The sequence below is a fragment of the Parasteatoda tepidariorum genome, chromosome 2 (genome assembly GCF_982258835.1).
Source record: "Parasteatoda tepidariorum strain Cologne lab strain chromosome 2, Ptep-v5.0, whole genome shotgun sequence".
NCBI lineage: Eukaryota > Metazoa > Arthropoda > Arachnida > Araneae > Theridiidae > Parasteatoda > Parasteatoda tepidariorum.
In genome coordinates this window covers 9035310-9047283 of record NC_141756.1, presented here as the reverse complement: position 1 = coordinate 9047283, position 11974 = coordinate 9035310, and the positions used below count along the sequence as shown (strand labels likewise).

The 11974-nt window shown below is 25.7% G+C and overlaps 1 long non-coding RNA gene across 1 annotated transcript; it reads right to left on the bottom strand.

Annotated features, from left to right (window-relative positions):
* Positions 1–2585: 2585 nt before the first annotated feature.
* On the bottom strand, positions 2586–11722 carry LOC122268889 (uncharacterized). Its single transcript, XR_015431248.1, has 4 exons — positions 11596–11722; positions 8800–8989; positions 7871–8001; positions 2586–5825 (listed from the first exon to the last, which is right to left on the bottom strand). It is a non-coding gene; the product is annotated as an uncharacterized LOC122268889 (long non-coding RNA).
* Between the last annotated feature and the right edge of the window lie 252 nt (positions 11723–11974).

Here is an 11974-nt window from a genome sequence, read left to right as displayed (position 1 = left end):
AGCACCTTTGGTCCTACGCAGGCTGATCAAAGTGGCCACTCACTCGCTTACTGACGGCAGCATGTGATGCATGACTTCTTTGTTCTACTGGGAATTGTGCATGTACGGTCAGTTCAGACCGATTTCCTAAACTATGCGTCGCAGTGGTAAAAGTATACCATGTGGTTGTATCCAAAATCACGCTGCACCATGGGCCATTGATGAAAGAATGGCTTCTGGGGAAATGCGTTTGGATTGCACAGGAGCTATCAATAGTGTTGCCCATGTGCCTCCGCAGAAGAGGCCTAGTTAATGCACTTGTACTGATTGCAGTTCATTGGCGAAGGCTGGAGTTTGCACGTTAGTACTGCAGTCCGCTGAGTGGCGATGGAGGCTTATTTTTATGAATCATGTTTTATGTTATATCGGACTAATAGAAGTTCGCGTATACGGGGTGAAACATCCTGTTTTTTGTAAGGGTTCAAGCTCGAGATTGGAGCAATATGATATGGGAAAATTACAATCGGTGTGTGTACTCATTATTGTGAAAAGTACAACGGATCAAAACAAGTACGCATCTGTCCTTGCGAATTATGTCCACTCCTAAACATGAATTTTCCCCCTTAGGATAACGGCATCAACCAGCAGAATAATGCGATGAGTCATACAACATACAATTTGTGCATGTGGTACTCTCCTGGCTACCCAACTCCCCGACTTTAAGGTCAACCAAGAATCTGTGGAACCACCTTGACTGGGTGGTTTAAACCATGAATCCCAAACTACGCAACCTGGTCGCAAGCTTGCCTCGACATCACAGTGAACACCTTCAAGAACCTAATTGATTATCTTCTAACAAGTCCTGCAGCGGTCCACCTTGTGAAAGGTGCGTATATGATATTTGACACGTGGTCACATTAATGTCACTGAACTCTGCATTTCCTAATATATTTTAGTAGATAGTAAAAATAGTTTATTCCTTCAATTGTCTAATTCTTCCACATTGTGGCATTTCTTGCATTTGGGTTTAGCGGTATACCAGTCAGAAATCTGAAGAACGCAAGTGGGTAGAGGACTAACTTTAAAGAAACTTCTTGAGAAAGCAAGTGCCATCTCCATTTTTGATAACTTGTTAATGGCCCAAAATAGAGCTAAAATGTTTTTATGCACTTTCTCACCACTGTGTGGTTAAAGATCCATTGACATCATTGTAACTTTTAAATTTTAACAAACTTCCTATCCTTGATTTCAAAGTAATGATCGTGATTACTGAACAAATCTGCGTATTAATTCAATAGAATCATAAAAAATAAATAAAACAAACAAATATTTGTGTGATATTGATAAAAATTTATTAAAACAATTTTTAATAAATCTAACTAGCTAGATTAAATAGATGAAATAATAAATACACTAAAGCAAAACCATAATATTAGAAAAACGACACCTTCTCATTAATACTTATACAATCAATCTAATTAGAACCAGATATAAACTTATTAAAAAAATAAATAGTTAGAAAAAAAAGAGCTATTTTCTTTTAGGATTGAAATAAAATATTAATTGAAACAGAGAATGTTGTATAAAATGGTAATAAAAACTTAAATCTTTCAGTAGATAATATTATAAATTATTAAGTAGATAAACAATACAAATTTGTAAGTAAATAGAATTCAACAATAACAAATAACAGTAAAATGTATACATGATATTGCTCTTACCATAATTTTGAGTATAAAAAAAATGGAAACCTTATGGAAACCTTAATAAACGAAGAAATATTTCGAAAATACATAATATAAATCTTTAATAACTAAAAATCTTATAATCAATTAATAGTTAAGCTGTAATAAAAAAAATAATAGCTCTCTTATCAATTCAGATAAATTTTTCAACGGAAAAAAACAAAATTATAACACAGGTGATAAAAATTGATTTCAAAAATTTATGATAAAAGATAGGCCAAAGCAATAAATATTGAGAATTTAAATTACAATATTTTATAATATACGCACAATATTTTTTCATGAACTATACACAAGTTACTAAAAAACAAAACTAAAGTATTTAAGATATAAGCATTTTAACATAGATATAACATTTGTTCAATTCCTTATGCATAAAATAATACTTAAATAAAAATGTACCCATTAAGAATGAATTTTACGAATGCATATTTACAAGCAAAGCATTTTAAGGCATAAATATTAGCTTCATAAATTCATAAGTTGTAGATATTAATAAAATACAAAAGCAGATTAAATAAACAAAAAAAACATTACATTTCATAAGTACATAACAAATTAAATTGTAAGGGTATGTCAAACTCCTCTTTCGCATAGAATTTCAAAATTGTATACAACTAAAAACATTCAGATGTAAACATTACTAACCTTTTAACTTTTTTAAAGGTTACTGTTCATCATATATTAATAATAAAAAATGTTTCAATGAAAGCAAAAAAGAATAATAATAAAAAACATGCCCATGAAGCAAATATACATATATTTAAAAAAGGTCATTGATTATTTTTTTATTCATCCGTTTTAAAAACTAAACATTCGATTTTAATGAATTTTAAAAAATTTTATATTTTTTCTTACAAGTTTGAATAACCTCTACAGTTATTTGCCTTTTACTGAATAAATTATTTTTGTTATTACGTAAAGAACATAATTATGATTATAATTTTTATAAATAGTTCTAACTTGAATTTTCGCAATTGAGGTTCTTATGCCAAAAAAAAATCATACAATCCAGGACATTGAGGGAATTCCGTGAAAAAGAAGTACAGAGTTCTCTCCCAAAAACATTTTATTAAATACACATTTTGAAAGCTTTGTTCACGTGCATGGACACTCTGAAAAAGAAAGTGGATTTTGACTTTATTCTAAACATACAATTATGCAGTATGCTATTTTATTCTTCAATTTGATCTAATTTTCTTCATTTATTTGAGCATACAAACAAAAAGGATAAAAATTGCTTTTTGAAAGAAAAAAAAATATATATATACATATATATAAGTTTGGTTTGATTATTATTCCAATTTAACCACATCACTTTTAACTCTTTCCATGTTATAAAGAACTTCAACAAAGATTGCAAAAATAGCTTGTTTCTTTAGATTAAATTTTATAGTAATTACATATTAAATTTTTAGTTAGAATTAATTGTTTTTTACTACAAGTATCAAGCAAATTAAGCAGAGAACCTACAATTTATTTCTACCTTATTTTAAACACTCAATAAAGCAAAGCAAAAAAAAAGTAAATAAAAATTAAAATAATTACAATGATAAAGAAATTTCACATAATAATAAAAATTCTAAATTAATAATACATCAGCTAAGTTTAGATAGTTTTCATGTGGCTTTTTCACTGAGTGGAAGGAAAAAAATTCCTTTGTTGTTGTCTAAAATTCTTCTATTACAATAGATGGCGCCACATTATTATTAAAAAACTTAACATACAATTACAAAGCAAATCATCAAAAGTTACTGTTAACTTTATTTTTTAAAAAAGTTTTCTAATTAAATGGTTAAGAATATTGAAAACAATTAAAAAAATATTCTTCATACTAAATGGATATCTTTTTAAATTGTATAACATTAACATATACTTAGGAGTTGAAATTCATCATTCTCTTTTTTCAATTTACTTCAAATTACAAAAAAATATTTGATTAAAAAAATTTTTAAACCACGAAAATAATATAGAAATAAAAGAAATTTACAGTCAACTTTTATATAAGTCTAAAGATTTGGTTTTATTTGGAAATTACAAGAGAGACAAAGAAATTTAAAAAACCTGAAGATATTAATTAAACATTGCATGAAAATGAAAAGAAACAATAATATAAAAAATGAGTACTCATATTTTAACAGAGCACTTCCTACTTAGTAAATACATAAAGAATAATGTAACCACAAAAATTTCAGTTATATTAGCCACAGTTTGCAATAGTAAATTATTAACTGTAATCATTACCATCAAACTAACGTCTTATGCATTATTTTTATCACACACACTGAAGTTTGATAACATTGATAAAAACCTTTTTTTGTCTATTGTTCTAGTTCACAATTAAAAATAGCGGTTATGTGAAATGGTGCAGAGTTTTGATTAGGCTTCCCCCAAAAAATTCAAATATTTCGTATATATAAGTGATAAGTTATTAAAATATGGACACAAGACCATATGAATTCAAGCAGACTGAGTAGTATTATTTAAAAATAAAATGTAAAGGTACAAAATTTCAGAAAACAACTTATTTAAAACTCAAAAAAGTAAAACTTGTTTTTATTTTTAAATGCATATTTTTAAAAACTAATAATAGAATATTACATATATTTTTATAAACTAATTATGAAATATTACATAGAAAATATTTTATAAAAATTTATTTCAAAATAATTAATTGAAAGATTTTTTGTTTGTTTTTGCTTAGCGTACTTTTAAGATTTGAACACATATCTTTTGTTGATTGATGAATCTATTGTTGTTTTAATTTTTAAAATTAAATGTTTCACTTTTATCCACAATCCATGATATTATAATAGATGGTGTTTTAGCATAAATATAAACAACAACAATCTCGAGTTCTTGACCAGCTCTACTTCCAGTTAGAAAGTATACAGTTGCTTACTACAGCTTATTCTGAGAGTCGATATTTTCAAACGGAAAAAAAAATTAGATATAATTTCTGAGCTCAAATCTGCTGTATTTCACAAGATTTTTATGACATTAAGTAATTCTTGTGAGTGAAAATTTGTTTTTAGTTATTTATAGTTGTATTGTTAAAAAAGCTGACATGGTTGCAAGATTTAGAAAGAACTCGCTTTTTTGACAGTTCCGATATGGCCTCTTTTTACTTGTTTGATACTGTTTGTTCTTGTTGCAAGCCGTACACCATGATACATTAATGTTAGCATATTGTTCGAGCAGCAAAATTAAGTTCATTTTACAAATTATCAACTAGGTTTAAATTTCGAAGTTGGTATATTGTTGACAAGGTAAGAAGGGTTTTATGACTATTATTATTATTTTTTTTCAATTGAAAATCTATCTTGTTTGGACAAAGTTTAATTCACCTTTTAATCACGAGCTGTAAACAAGTAAAATTCTATCTAGACCAAAAAAAGGATGCCTTATCAAAAAAAAAAATTTAACATTTAGGAATTAATTTTGAACCTGAAATAGCAGGCCTTTTCTACAGTGAAGCCAAGTGAACAAATATATACAAGTTCAGTGGTATGTGAAGGCCCATCTATTAAGCTAGGGTTCAGCTAACAACCTCTATAAAGCACTAAATATTCAAACTATCTTAAAAAGTCAATATACTTAGTCTTTTTTAAAAACAGATAGCTACTTTCTGGCCGCATGCGAATGCACGTGGGCTTTTAAATTGCCCTTTTGTGCAAATTCACGTCCACATTCATGACATTTAAAAGGACGTGTTCCAGAATGGCTGAACACGTGCACTTTTAAACTGGCTTGTCCTGAAAATGTCTTCTTGCAGACTGGACATGCATTGGGATAATTTTTAGCATGGTCCAAAATGTGTGCTATAAAGAGGCTTTTGCTTCCAGAGACGTAAGGACACAGTGGGCAAGAAAATCCGGGAGTCTCAGCATCTGAAGACTTTCTAACAACTCGAGTGATGGACACTTTGTTAATCCCTGCAAATGGAAAGGAATTATTTCAATATTCAGTGAATATATTTGACAGACATGAATATTATGGTTAATAATATCATTCATAATAAAATTGAAAAAAAAAATAGCAGCATAAGGCTGAAATCTTTCCGAGAAATAATTCCAATGAAAGGATTCTTTTCCCCACAACCTGAAATAAAAAAAAAAAAAAGTTTTGTTATTATTTTAAAAATTCTAGATATAAATAGTAAATTTTGTAAAAGGAACAGTGCAACAAGAAATTTTATAAATTTTACTAAAACAAGAAATATTATAAAACAGGGAAAAATTGTTGAGATTCCTTTTAAAAATACACTTAAAATTGTTCCTAATAGAAATTAAACAGCTGAGTAGAACACTACATCAAATTTTGCTACATGTATCGAAGATTAAACAGAATTTTTATAATGATCTCTATGACTGTGTTTATGTTGCATAAAAATTTGGATTTCTTGAAGATAGTGCTATAGCTTCACCATATAAGTTCTGCTACCGAGTTTATTAGCATAACTGAAGATAAACAAAATAAAATTTAAAAAATTGGTTCTTAAACAATTTTTCACAGAGCGCCTGCGCATACTTGTGAATTAAGAGCACATTTTTTGTCTACACTTAAACTGTGATTCTGAAAATATCAAGCACCATCACATTAGACAAATAAAATTCCATAGTTTTGTAAATAAAGAAGTAACTTAATCAAAAAGTAAATAAAACGTTACATAATATAGCTGATAACTTTACATTCGTTTTTGATACATAGAAAAATTGCAATTTAGTAGTAAAACTTATTGCTCTCATTTAACTTGTATAGAAGAATTTTGGTTAAACTGGCATCACAGTTCTTTTTAAAATTGAAATTTAATATAATATAGTAATACTTATTGTCTCAATAGTATTAAATAAGTAAATTTACAAACAGAAAAAAAGAAACCTTCTCTGCAACATAAAATACATCAGAAGCTTAAATTAAGCGAGATATCAGTTATCTGAAATCAGGTAAGCAAAATTTCATTACAATTGTATTATAAAGAAAAAAAAATAAAAGCATAAGAAAATTCAATAAATTAAATACACATAAAAATAATAAAAAAAATTTAAAATGATTTATGGCTATACGAATTTACAAAAACAAATGACATTGAAAAAAATAAGGGGAAAGCTTTCATTTCCATCATTTGAACTTCACTTGCTTTGATCATTACTTTTTTCTTTCATATTAAATTACATGAAAAATAGTAAATACAAATAAGGGAGAAAAGATTAATTTCAGAAAAATCATTCATAAAGTACAAATCAAATACAAAGTCATAAAAAAAATAACACTCAATTTTCAACTTAATATTAGAACATAACTTAATTATTAAGAATATTATTAAAAGAATTTTCGAACGAACATGGGGAAATAAGGAACTATATGAATTATAATAATAGTTAGAAAGATAATATCATTGTTTCAATCATTAAAATAATTTATGAAAAAATTTATGTGCATTAAAAAAGCAAAAGTTTTCTTCACATAATAAAATTATCGATTGTATTTTAATAGTAATAACACATATTATCAGTACCTAATAGGTGAAGTATATTGAAAACAAGATGCTAAGTAATTAAATTAGCAAATATCACGTTAAACAAAGTGAATAAAGAAATGTTGGTTAAATTATGTTATTTGAAGATTAATAATAAATCCTCATAGTGGGATATATTTCTTTTGAAATTATGTTTCTAATTGTTATAATATTTAAACATACATGTTTTTGAACTTTTATAAGTACTCCAAGAAAATAAGTAGTAAAATATACCAAAATTATATTGGTTATAATCGAACAGTGTTAGATTTCACTGCTTTAGAAGCACACATTGTCTTTTGAGTAACTTTTTTTTCTTCCTTAATGAACATTTTATTAAAAATAAAATTAAACTTCAAGAGTGTTTTTGAAACATTTTTCGTTAGAGAGAAACTTATGAATATAATTTTAGCATGGAAAGGAAACAAACACAGAAAAATATGTATGCATTTTAAATAAACAAAATTATATTCATTTAAGATATAAATTATAAATGAAACATTAACAGGCTTTCGAAAGAAATTAATTTAAGTAATAAAATTTACCAAAATCTTGTAGGAATATTAAAAATCGTATATTTATACACAGTTATATAAAGCATATGTATAAATGAAATAAGATAAAACACATGAGCTATTAATAACAAGAATAATCCACAGTTCATAAGATTTGTCTTCTCTTCAAATATTGCAAATAGAACAAGAGAAAATTTCTTCATTTTACATTACTGGATTCCTTTTTATGCTTTGACTCTACAATCTGTAAAAAAGATGAAAAATTAGAGTAGAGTGATTCAAGATTTTATTATAAAACTCATGATGACAAACAACTAATCAATAATTCTGTAGGGTAACAAAAAAAAAAAAAAAACATGTTCCAAATTTATTTTACAGTATTTTAGTTGGGGCATCCAAAGGTGGCAATTCCTGATTAACCCTTTTCTTGACAAAATTTAATAAAACTTTTTTAAATAAATAATAAAAATAATGAGCAAAGTACTTGTCAGGGAAAAACTACAGAGGCTAAGGCTAAATGCAATCTACAGCTCACCAGGCTATACTTTCAATGTGCTGTATTTGGAATATACTTTCAATAAGCAGTAAATGTAAATTGTCAATATATTGATGTATAGTGCATGAAAGCCTTAATTTAAGACACATATTATTTTCACACAGAAATTTTTTTGAATAATAATAGTGCAATTATAATATAACATGCATAAATAGAATAACCAAATATAAAATTGATATAAAAATTAAAATTTTAACATTACTAAACAAATTATCAATGACACAGAAAAAAAAACTTATAAATTTTTTCCCTAGAAATTCTGTGTTTTTATTATAGAATGCATTATATAAGTACAATACTAGAACCATGATAGCTTTAATATAGGCTAGATAAATGATTTTAAGATTATTTCAATCGAAGCAAATCTAATTCAGTAAAAAAAAAAATATTTAATATTTATGAATGCTTCAAAATCTTTGATAAATAAATTTAATGATAAATTTTAAATCTCAGTGATGAAGGAAGTTTTTTAAATTTTTTTAATACTTCATTTCTATTTAAGTCTTGCATGCATTCATTATATTTTTAAAATCATACGAAAATTATGATTGTTTTATTAAAGGATCTTTTTTCACCAATACTCCTGTTTGCTGATGAATAAATTGATTAAATGCAAAAGCATTGCAACCTTCACAAGAATCATCGCTTGTAGTGAGATGTAGCAATGTTTCAAGACCTAAAACGAAAAGCAAAATGAAAACCAAATAGAACGATAAATTGTTAGTTAATAAGAAATTAATTCAATTAATAAAAAAAGGCGAATCAAAGGTAGTTAGAAAATTTAATAGCTATTTTAGTGACATTGTTTAAAACATAGACATAACATAGGGTAAAAATGTGCCCCATTCTCAAAAGAAAAAAAAAATATTTATAAGCATATAAAATATTTAAAGTTATCCTTGCAACAACTACTTTGATTATTTAAAAAAAAAAAAAAAATACAGAGGATCTAGTCCATGTGACAAGGAAATGATATACAAGATTTATTATCTAATTAGAATAAAGTCATAGGGGTGCCACTCTAAAAACACAAATCAATAACACAAATCAATTAACACAGTCAAGTATAGCTTAGCAAAATTTTTCATAAATTCACATTCCATGAGAATGGCGCACATATAATATCAATAACTTAATTACCTTTTTGAAAAAGAAAAAATAAACACTTATTTTTCTACATTTATTGTCCTAGATCTATAAATTTCATTTTTCAAAAAGTAATCAATAATCATAATATAACTTGACGAGCATTTTAAAATGTTGGGAAAAAAATACAAACTCAGGCACATTTAAATTCAAGAAAACAAAGTTTGTTTAGACAAGCAGATGCTGAAGTTCAGTCAATCTCATTACTTTATTTCAGCGTGATATAATTTTGCTAATAATGATATAACAATTCAATATAAAGCAATAATTTCTTCTTTATTTATGTTTGTTAAAAGAAAATAACTGTGTTTTTTTAATTTTTAAATACTAAATATAAGAAGCAAATTGAAAATAAACAGAACAGAATTCAGCCCATTAATCTTTTCTCAAGACTAATTTCAGTCCTCAGGACTGAAGAGTGGCACCCACATACATCAAGAATAATATAAATAATTAAAGAAATCTTAATAAGTTTATACAATTGCACAAAAAAAAAAAAAAATCTTAACGCAAAATTTTTTAGAGAATTGGGGGAAAAATAATCCTTAAAAAAAAAGTATATGCTGGGAAGAATTAATAAATGAAAAATATGTATGTGAATGATAAATAAAAATTTATATTTATTCAAATAAATGAAAAATTTATGTGATAGAAAGTTATTGTTTGCTTCTTTGAAGCTAAAAAATAAAAAATCCAGGATAGAGTAAATATATTAGTCATAAGTTTTAATAACTCGTTGTAGCTCTTTCTTAAAGTATGGAAAGAATGGGTAAAAATATTACATAGTTTAGAAGTTAAGTAAGAATTTTTTTTTTTTTTTTAATCCTAGGAACTATTTATTTTGAAAAGGCATTTGATTTAAAGTTAGCTTTTTTAAAAATTATGAATATGAATAAGAATATTTCCATAACCTGATTCATCAACCTAATTATAAATAATTCCTAATTACAAAATATTTTTTTAAATCAGCAAAAATACAATTTTAATATTTTTATTTAAAAACCATAACCATTTTTTAATTATAAAAATGTTTTCTCTATGTAAATGCATTAATAAAATTTTTTTATTTTTGTTTATATTTTTTGTCACATAATTTAACTCTCAAAATCATTAATAATACCAATCTTATAAATTAAGAAGCTTAGCAATAAATAAAATTTTATTTTAAGCAAATCCATTAAGATTTAATATTTTTGGGAAGCAAAGGCACATAAAATAAATCACCAGCTTTGAGTTTGAGGAATATGAAATTCTTACATTAAGCTAGACCATGTAAAAATTAGACTTATTGCTTAAGATCACAATTACAGCTTTACAATTTAAATTATTTTGGGAAATATTACATGTATATTTTAAATACTATCAGCCATAATTTTATGCACTCTTAAAAAATTTAAGCATTTAAAATTTTAACAATAAGCAATTACACAATTATATAAACCATTAGGACTAATTTAATATATTTTTAATATAATTAATTTTAAGCATATTTTAGGCTATAAATTCTAAAACAAATCAGAAAGGTCTTTCAACTCTGTCAAAAAATTTATTATCCATCACAATAAATAAATTGGAACACTCAAGTAATTTTTTTCCTATTTATAAAGTATAAAAATCAGATATACATTCACGAATTATAATTATTTATAAATAATTAGTTCAGATTAGCAGAGAGCTATGGTACAAAAAAAAAAAAAAAAAAATGGATACACCAAATACTTAAAAAGGAGCTGAGATACAATGTTTAGAACATATTACATCTGAGATTTCAAAGCTAGCATTAAGCGTTTAAAATCAAATAAGATATTTATACGTGATTCTACATTTTCAATATTATTGAACTACAGTAAATGATACTTGACGTGTTAAAATTTTCTTTTAATAATTTCGAAGATAATAAACATATGAAAACGTTTAACAGAAATAATAAAATGTATAAAATAACTGTAATCTAGAATAAAACCACATTATTTTAAACATACGAGAAATAATATTTAAAAATTTTAAATAATATTTAAAAATTATCAGCAGCCAGAAATTTTCGTAAATGGCCACATAGTGAGATTGAAAAGTTACAACGGACAAATTGTAAGAAATCATTTACAGAAAAGTAATAAAAGAAAACAGTTAACTTACTAAAGTACACAAAAGTTTTTCGGTTGTCCAAAAATAAATGATCAGATATTTTGAAATTTTCAAAAGATTTTGGCCTGAAAAATAAACAAATGCACAGGTAGCAATTGCAGTTAAGATTTTATTTTATTTCAATGAAAGATCTCTTGTATGGTGCCGCCCTCTTACGGTAGAAAATTAGTTTTGACCTTTAATTGAGAGGTGATTGATTCCTGCTGTTTGTGTCTTAGAATTGAAATAAAAAAAGGAGTTTGAGGAAAAATAGAAAAATGGTGTTTTACAATCTCTCATCAAATCTTTAATTAAATTTTCTTTCCGGAAACAGAAAAATTACATTTGTCACTAAATCTAAAAATTATATTCGTCATCAATTTAATTCGAA